Below are 10,100 nucleotides of genomic sequence, written 5' to 3'. Positions count from 1 at the left end.
TTCATACTCAATTTTGTTGCGTACACAATAATTTTTCCTCCTTTATCACCATGGTATGGGAAGTTAGAGAAATTATTGACAATTCTGTTGACCAACACTTGACTGTTGCAATATTCCCAACAACCATAAGATTTTATGTGCACAGGATGTGCCATAAGGGAATTAATTTTAAGGCACTCTCACCTTAAAATTCAGAATGAGCCACACATTACTCTTGAAAGCATTCAAGAATGTATGTGGATTACTCAACCATTGTGTGGGTTATGTTGGTGCTTCGTGGTTGCACAGATGCATCTTGAAGATGGTCTTATGTGTGTATCATTCACACAAAACCATGTGAATACTGAATTTAGTGCTCAAATTGACGAATTTGGAGCAATGTATCCTAACCTGGGATAATGCCATTGGAATGGGATTTTCGTTGAATTTGATTCACGAACATTCAATGGTCATATTCAGTATATTTTTTGTACATACCCACAATGGTTTGGCTAGATATTTTCTGAAAGAGAGTCAAAGTTGCATGGCCAATGTTACAGAATTGTAATTTGCCAACATTTAGTTGGTGGTAACATGCGGAATCACACGCCGCATGTTTAATGTTGCATCCCCTTGCAGTTTGTACGTGGAAATAAGATTTCCCATCTACGGTAATCGGTTGCATCCGATATCACCACCCCGGCGTATGTCAAGGGCCCTCACATATATTTGGGATCTATGTGAGGAATAACTTTGGTATGATTGTTGATCCGTCACATACCTTAACCCTAAAAAGGGAGTTAGAGTCCTGTACGCTGATTGCTTTTGCAATAAGGACATTTTCTGGCATTAGGGGGAGATGTGTACCACACGGAATGCCAGGAAATGGCTAAGAAATGTCGTTGACATTTGATCCACGTACTTAAGAATTTGAACTAAAGGTTCATGTTATGAGAAATTTGCATTTTACTGCAAATGATCTGTCAATATATTTACTAGTGACAAAGGTGTCATTTTAGTCATGTATCAGATTGAGTGGAGGTACCTAATAAACCACTCATCTCCCCATATGAGAGCAAGAGGGGGAGAATTCTGATCATATGAGACTAAGTTCTCTTTGTTTTTGTTGGAACAAATGAGATGGTCTCCCAATCACTAAATGTGGTTCAACCTGAGGTTGAATGACACCTGAAGGATGTGTATCATCCAGGACCCAGCACAGTGCGCACACATTTTTGTGTGCTGGGACATCGAAACACCTTGACTCTGTTGTTATGGGAAGTCGCAACGAGTTGAGAGGCATAATGAGAATTCCACAAATGATACCGATTCATGAGAATCGTATATGAGAAAGTCTACATATGCCGACATATAAATCTTCCTGGGAATTGCTAAAATCCTTTTGGGCCCTGAACCAAAATCCATGGAGAGTGTTGTTGCACTTATATTGGTTCAAATGAAAGGAAGCAATTGAGGAAGAATAGCGCTCGCTCATCAGGAGAGGTATTTACGATAGTAAAACCTTCTCCTCATAAGTATCTCCCATAGGGAAGAGAGAATGAGGTGGTGATAAAGCGAGGCTTTTGTAGCACAAGGGTTTTTCGCAGAAGCCCGACATCAGTCATGATGTGATATACCTTCTTGGTATGAGTGGAATCATGTTTCGATACTAAATGTCATTGGCAGTACTGATCCATGTGGTTGATGTATGTAGTTGTGCCTGCATACTCCCACTGGTCACTCAATTTGGACTTATATATTGAAGTCATTGAAGGACTTAATATTCTGAATCCAAAGGAAAATCGCAACATGTGTGTGGAAAACTTCTGGAGTCATTATATGACTTGAAGTAGTCGGAGATAATTTTGTGGTACAACCGACTGTGTGAGTTCTTCCATGATGAAGATAACTCTAATATCAATGATTGTTAATGTGTACTCATGGATAAATCCTTAATTGGATTTTACGTCACCTAAGTGGTGTTGATGATCTTATCATCAATGTCTTTATGCGAGACATTTGAGATACACACAATCATTTTAAGACGGAGATTTGGGTCAAACCAAATCGTGCTTAAGTTTTAACTTGAGCTTGTTCCCCCAGGAATAAATATATATCAGTCTTCATATATCCCAAAATATTGAATAAGTTCAATACGGATATATAATATCGGAGACACATATGGTCATATTATATCTAATATGGGATACCAATCCTTGGAAAGGTGGGAAGATGGTGAAGTGATAGATGGAGCTGAAGTTCCATATCTACCATCGAAGCACTGAGATATCTTGCAAAATACGTCAGGCCTGACATTATGTTTATTGGCAATTTATTGAGAGTGCAATCCCCCGAAAGGTATAAAGTTTGTGTATGGATTATTCTAAAATATATCCAAGGCACAAAACTCTTGATTAATTCTAGTATGAAAATCAAGATGGGACCAATGTGTGATATTTGATAGTGGCTAATTATCTGATCCCAACAGTGCCATATCAAAGACTGAATTTACTGGAAGAGTATTCAGAAGGAAGTCTTCAGAATAGACTCTAAATGGATCCTTCCGGTGATCATTCTGCAGAAATCATATGAAGCATCACAAGATGTGTATGGATTCACAGAATGATTGGCCACATATGAGTTCATGTGGAGATTCATTCGAATCACCTATCATTATCTACCAAGATAATGTCACTTGTATTGTGTATGAGTTATATTTATCCTCATAAATTACAGAAATGTAAGAGGGTAATTTGCAAGCATAATGTTGTGATATTCACAGTATCTCTACCAACAGTTGTATCCCATAATTAAGTTTGTGGAATTGGTATGAGACAACCTTTAGGTTTGCAATGTTGAGGGGGAGTAAATCCCTAGTTATAACTCGTTGATGATCTTCCGATCACTGATATTGTACTCTTTTTCCCTTTATGAGTTTTCCCTAAGGTTTCTCATATAAGGTTTTTAACGAGACAATATAAATACAAGTGCGGACGTATGACACATGGTTTCTCCTTAATTTTTCCCACTGGGTTTTAAAGGAGTTTTCGGTGGCATATCGTTATAATATTTCTCCTCAATTTTTCCCACAGGGTTTTTTAGGAGGAGTCTTTGGATTGCAATATACAGATGACAAATTTATCAAGGGGGAGTGTTAGGAAATAAAATATGTGATCAATTGTGTATGGGAGGGATGCCTCCCAGGAGGTGTCTGTTGGGGAAGAGGTGTCTCCCCAACACACCCCTTCAACCTGTATATAAGTGGGTCTCCCACATTGCAATGAAATAAGAGAATCATTTGCTCCATCCTTTGTGTCTCTTCTCTCTATACTCTAACAAGCGCAACGGTGGCCGAGAGCCCCCTCAAAAGCCTGCTAATGGACGAACAACTGGTCACTGGGCCTACAATTTAAACTAACGTGTGGGCATTCTTTTGTGATTTCTGTAATTCACTTCGGGCTAGCCTCTCTTAAAAAAAAAACTTCGGGCTAGCTTTTTCGAGTTTTCTTTTTTGACATGAGCCTTTTCAAGTTAATAGAATAGAATGGGGGAAAGTTGCACAAAGGGCATGTTTTTTCTGAAAAACAAAACGGATTGTCAAAACAAGATATCCTTCCCTCCTTTCAAGATCATAAAGTGATTACGAATTTGAAGATTTAACTTCTGCCATAGTTTTAAGAAACTACTTCCCCGAGGGTGACTACTGAAAGAAAACGTTGATGATGAGTGGTCCGATGTTTGCCGGCTATAAAATGGTCAGGAACTTGCCAAACATTGGCTTTGCCGACTGTCGTAAAGAAAGCACACAAAAGAGATTGAGAACTTGGTAAAAGCCGGGAAAAAACATGACAAACATTTGAACTCAACAAAATATGGAAAAAACACAGGACAAAGAACCGGACACGACAAACTAGAAAAATCACACGACATAGAAATGAGGCACGTGGCCACGTCGCCCGACTCTGCCCACTACCACTCCACAAGGGAAAATATCTAGTGATACCACTCCTCATATGATACCATGATACCACTTCACAAAATTCAAATTTGTAAGTGACAAAAAATTCGAAACAAAATTTGTGGCTGTTCACAAGATGTGTGTTTACATTGTCTAGAATTTCCAATTCCAAATTTAAAATACATAAAGAGAAACAAAAAAGACAAATATTGTGTGAATAGTGTCATTTTGTGTTTTTGTCTTTATGTGACACTATTTATGCGGGATTTCTCTTTTTTGTTTCTCTAAGGATATTTCGAATTTGTTTATGAAAGTTACAGGGTATGTAAACACACATCTTGTGAACACCCAAAAATTTTGTTTCGAATTTTTTGACACTTATAATTTAAATTTTGAAGAGTGGTATCATGGTATCATGTGAGAAGTGGTATCACTAGATATGTTCTCCACAACCTTTGTCTAGTGTCACGTAAACGTACACTCCGGCAAAGGTTACGCCGTGTGTTTTAGCAAAAAGCACTCGGGGAAGAATCTCCCCAATTTTGCCTACCTTTCCACTCGCGCCGGTGAACCTGAGTGAGTTTTCCCTCCAAGTTTTTTTGTGGAGAGTGTATGTTGGAATACACTCAGCAAACACCCTTTCCATTTTCCTTCCATCTTTTTGTGTGTCGAAATTTCTTCCCGCCCTTTCCTTCATGTCTTCATTTCGCGCCATCTTTTGGCCTATATATAGCCCACCTGTCGGACTTAAAATTCACAACTAACTCAGCAATGACTTTTCTCCCCTCCCCACTTAGTTATTTATGTTCGTCGTGTACAAATCATACATATGAAGCTAAGGGAATATGATATCCAACATGCATGGCCTTCGTGGGCCACCGTTGGATATATCCAGCATCAAGCAGGACCTTTGTTAATTAGATCCCACTCATTGTTCTTTGGAGCTCCTACGAAATACATAGGTAACGAAGGGATTTTTTTTGAGGGTCAAACAGTGGGGAAAAAACCCCACTGCAATTTTTATTAATATAAAAAAATACGAGTGTACAAGGTGTACAGAAAGAAAGAAAAAGGAGAGAAAAAAAAGAAAAAGAACTAGTCTAAGCCATCATGTGAAAACCTGAAGCCAAGCTTTGAAAGGAGCATCCCATTTCTTTTTCATTCTGTAGGAAAGTAAATGAAGCTCTTGTTTGAATACTGTCTTCCAAGCAATTATCGAGGGTACTTGACCTTCAAAAACTTTTTTGTTTCTGACTATCCAAATGGACCAGGTTGCCAGCATTATAATCTCAACAGCAAATGGCAAATTTAGCTTCTCTTTGATGTCATAAAATGCTTCAAAAACTGAATGCTGGTGTGATGCTTGAGGACAGAGAAGAGTCCAACATTCCTGAGCAAAGGGACAACTCCAGAAAAGGTGTGCACACGTTTCTTCTTGGTTACATTGTAAAGTGGCACACTTGTAAGACTGTAGGTTACAATTTTTCCTCCTAAGGATATTCCTTGTATTTAGCCGATCATGCAAAAGCAACCAAAAAAAGAATTTGTGCTTCGGTTGGCATGAGGATTCCCATATCCAAGTAAAGAACTGAGGTGCACTACAAGAAAAGTTGCCATGGCCGACGAAGTTGAAGTCGCGCCGTGGTTGCTGGTGTACCATGGCCGACGATTTTGGTCCCTCCGTGGTGCATGTCAAAACTTTTTTTTTTCTCGTTTTTGAGGCCACCTAGCCCGACGAAAGCGGCCAAAACGTCGCGTATGGTGGCCCGGGACGTGGTGCATCTCGAAATCTCGGGTTCGCCGGCCGAGTCAACGCAAATCCGCACCGCCGAGGGATGTAGGGCCCAGATGGCAGCCTCTCTGGCATTGTTTTTTTTCTAGATAGCGCCATCTCGTTCAACGTTCTCCGATCGAGCCGTTTACGATGCAGGATCATGGGTCCCGCATGTCATCCTCTATGAACCAAAATTCTTTCTATTCTTGGATTTTTTTTGACCCCCTGATTTCTGGCTACTTCCTTTTTCTTTTGATCCCTTGCCGCCTTGGAAACGTTGAGATCTGCTAAATGGGACCCGCATGTCATCCTCTATGTGCAATCAACTTTCTTTTCTTGGAGTTTTTTTGGCACCTCAAATTTGGTCACTTGCCTTTTTCTTTCGATCCCCTGCCGCCTCTCAAACGGTGATACCGCTGCTGCTAACTCGGGACCCGCATGTCATCCTCTATGTACTATAAAACTTTCTTTTCTTGAATTATTTTTGGCACCTCATATTTGGTCACTTACCTTTTTCTTTCGATCCCCTGCCGCCTCTCAAACGGTGATACCGCTGCTGCTAAATGGGACCCGCATGTCATCCTCTATGTACTATAAAACTTTTTTTTCTTGGATTTTTTTGGCACCTCATATTTGGTCACTTGACTTTTTCTTTCGATCACCTGTCGCCTCTCAAACAGTGATACCGCTGCTGCTAAATGGGACCCGCATGTCATCCTCTATGTACTATAAAACTTTCTTTTCTTGGATTTTTTTGGCACCTCATATTTGGTCACTTGACTTTTTCTTTCGATCTCATGCCACGTTTGAAACGTTGAGGAACCTGCTGGCTCATGGGACCCGCATGTCATCCTCTATGTACTATAAAAGTTCATTTTCTTGGTTTTTTTTCACCCTCTGATTTTTGGCAATTTCTTTTTTCTTTTGATCCCCCGCCGCCTCTCAAACGGTGATACCGCTGCTGCTAAATGGGACCCGCATGTCATCCTCTATGTACTATAAAACTTTCTTTTCTTGAATTATTTTTGGCTCCTCATATTTGGTCACTTGCCTTTTTCTTTCGATCTCATGCCACGTTTAAAACGTTGAGGAACCTGCTGGCTCATGGGACCCGCATGTCATCCTCTATGTACTATAAAAGTTCATTTTCTTGGTTTTTTTTCACCCTCTGATTTTTGGCAATTTCTTTTTTCTTTTGATCCCCTGCCGCCTCTCAAACGGTGATACCGCTGTCGCTAAATGGGACCCGCATGTCATCCTCTATGTACTATAAAACTTTCTTTTCTTGAATTATTTTTGGCTCCTCATATTTGGTCACTTGCCTTTTTCTTTCGATCTCATGCCACGTTTGAAACGTTGAGGAACCTCGCCGGCTCATGGGACCCGCATGTCATCCTCTATGAGCAATCAACTTTCTTTTCTTGGAGTTTTTTTGGCACCTCATATTTGGGCACTTGCCTTTTTCTTTCGATCTCATGCCACGTTTGAAACGTTGAGGAACCTGCTGGCTCGTGGGACCCGCATGTCATCCTCTATGTGCTATAAAAGTTTCCTTTGTTGGATTTTTTTTCACCCTCTGATTTTTGGCTTGCCTTTTTCTTTTGATCCCCTGCCCCCTTGAAACGTTGAGTAAGTCTGTTGGCTCAAGGGACCCGCATGTCATCCTCTATGTCCATCAACTTTCTTTTCTTGGATTTTTTTTCACCCCCTAATTACTAGCTACTTTCTTTTTCTTTTGATCTCAAGCCGCATTACAAACATTGAGACCGCTGCTGCAAAATGGGACCCACATGTCATCCTCTATGTACAATAAAGTTTCTTTTCTTGGATTATCTTTTGCTCCCGATATTTTGTCACTTGCCTTTTTCTTTCGATCTCATGCCGCCTTTGAAACGTTGAGTAAGCTGCTGGCTCATGGGTCCCGCATGTCATCCTCTACGAACAATAAAAGTTTCCTTTCTTGGAGTTATTTTTGACCCCTAATTTCTGGCTATTTGCCTTTTTCTTTGGATCTCCTACCCCTTTGAAACGATGAGGACGTCGTTGGCAGGTCGGTCCCACAAGTCATCCTCTATGAACAATAAAAGTTTCCTTTGATGGATTTTTTTTGAACCCCTAATTAATTTCTGGATATTTCCTTTTTTTTTTCTTTGATCCCCTGCCGCCTTGGAATCGTTGAGGATGCTGCTGCCTCATGGGTCCCGCATGTCATCCTCTCAGAACGGTAAATGTTTCTTTTCTTGGATATTGTTTACCAAATGATTTTTGGCTTATTTTTTCTTTCGATATCCTCGCCGCCTTTAAAACGTTGAGGACGCTCGCTGGCTCATGGGTCCCACATGTCGCCCTCTATGAACAATAAACGCTGAGGACGCTGCTGCCTCATGGGTCCCGCATGTCATCCTCTCTTAACGAAAATGTTTCTTTTCTTGGATTTTTTACCAACAGATTTTTGGTTTATTTTTTCTTCCCATCCCCTGCCGCCTTTAAAACGACGCTCGTCGGCTCATGGGTCCCCGATGTCGGCCTCCCGTACAAGAAACATGTGATATCTTGATTATTTTGCGGACAATAAACGGTGCATTGCGCTCCGAGCTATTTCAACGGATAAATTAAATCTTTATTTTTACATAAACAAATTTATATGCTTGAATCTCCTTGTTTTTTGTTTTTGCGAAGCATAGGACTTTCCTCGTTTTTTTTAGAAAAATCCGAACTATCCTGCTTTGGAGTGGGCTGAAATTGTACGAGTCAAAAGGCCCAGCAGGATAGTTCGAATGCCCAGATGTCCACATGCAGCCCAATTGAAATCGTTCTTTTTTGGGATTTTTTTCACCCCCTGATTTCTGGCTACTTCATTTTTCTTTTGGTCCTGTGCCGCCTTGGAAACGTTGAGACCGCTGCTGCAAAATGGGACCCGCATGTCATCCTCTATGTACAGTAAAATTTCTTTTCTTAGATTATTTTTGGCTCCTGATATTTGGTCACTTGCCTTTTTCTTTCGATCCCGTGCAGCCTCTCAAACGGTGATACCGCCGTCGCTAAATGGGACCCGCATGCCATCCTCTATGTACAATCAAGTTTCTTTTCTTGAATTATTTTTGGCTCCCGATATTTGGTCACTTGCCTTTTTCTTTCGATCTCATGCCACGTTTGAAACGTTGAAAAACCTCGTCGGCTCATGGGACCCGCATGTCATCCTCTATGTACAATAAAACTTTCTTTTCTTCGATTTTTTTGGCACCTCATATTTGGTCACTTGCCTTTTTCTTTCGATCCCTTGCCGCCTCTCAAACGGTGATACCGCTGCTGCTAAATGGGACCCGCATGTCATACTCTATGTACAATCAAGTTTCTTTTCTTGAATTATTTTTGGATCCTGATATTTGGTCACTTGCCTTTTTCTTTCGATCTCATGCCACGTTTGAAACGTTGAAAAACCTGCTGGCTCATGGGACCCGCATGTCATCCTCTATGTACTATAAAAGTTCATTTTCTTGGTTTTTTTTTCACCCTCTGATTTTCGGCTATTTCCTTTTTCTTTTGATCCCCCGCCGCCTTTGAAACGTTGAGGACTCTGCTGGCTCATCGATAAAACTTTCCTTTATTGGAGTTTTTTACCCCCGATTTCTCGGCTACTTTCTTTTTCTTTTGATCTCAAGCCGCATTTGAAACGTTGAGACCGCCTGTCGCTAATTGGGACCCGCATGTCATCCTCTATGTACAATAAAGTTTTCTTTTCTTGGATTATCTTTGTCTCCCGATATTTTGTCACTTGCCTTTTTCTTTCGATCTCATGCCGCCTTTGAAACGTTGAGTAAGCTGCTGGCTCATGGGTCCCGCATGTCATCCTCTACGAACAATAAAAGTTTCCTTTCTTGGAGTTATTTTTGAACCCTAATTTCTGGCTACTTCCTTTTTCTTTTGATCCCGTGCCGCCTTGGAAACTTGAGACCGCTGCTGCTAAATGGGTCCCGCATGTCATCCTCTATGTACAATAAAATTTCTTTCTTCGATTATTTTCGGGTCCTGATATTTGGTCACTTGCCTTTTTCTTTCGATCTCATGCCGCCTTTGAAACGTTGAGGAAGCTACTGGATCATGGGTCCCGCATGTCATTCTCTATGAACAATAAAAGTTTCCTTTCTTGGAGTTATTTTTTACCCCTAATTTCTGGCTACTTCCTTTTTCTTTTGATCCCCTGCCGCCTTTGAAACGTTGAAGACTTTGCTGGCTCATGGGTCCCACATGTCCGCCTCTATGAACAATCAACACTTCCTTTCTTGGAGTTATTTTGTACCCCTAAGTTCTGGCTATTTGCCTTTTTTCTTTCGATCCCCAGTCGCCTTCTAAACGTAGAGGACGCTGCTGGCTCATGGGTCCCGATGT

Source organism: Lolium rigidum, chromosome 6 (genome assembly GCF_022539505.1).
Source record: "Lolium rigidum isolate FL_2022 chromosome 6, APGP_CSIRO_Lrig_0.1, whole genome shotgun sequence".
Taxonomy (NCBI): domain Eukaryota; kingdom Viridiplantae; phylum Streptophyta; class Magnoliopsida; order Poales; family Poaceae; genus Lolium; species Lolium rigidum.
This window is presented reverse-complemented; position numbering follows the sequence as displayed.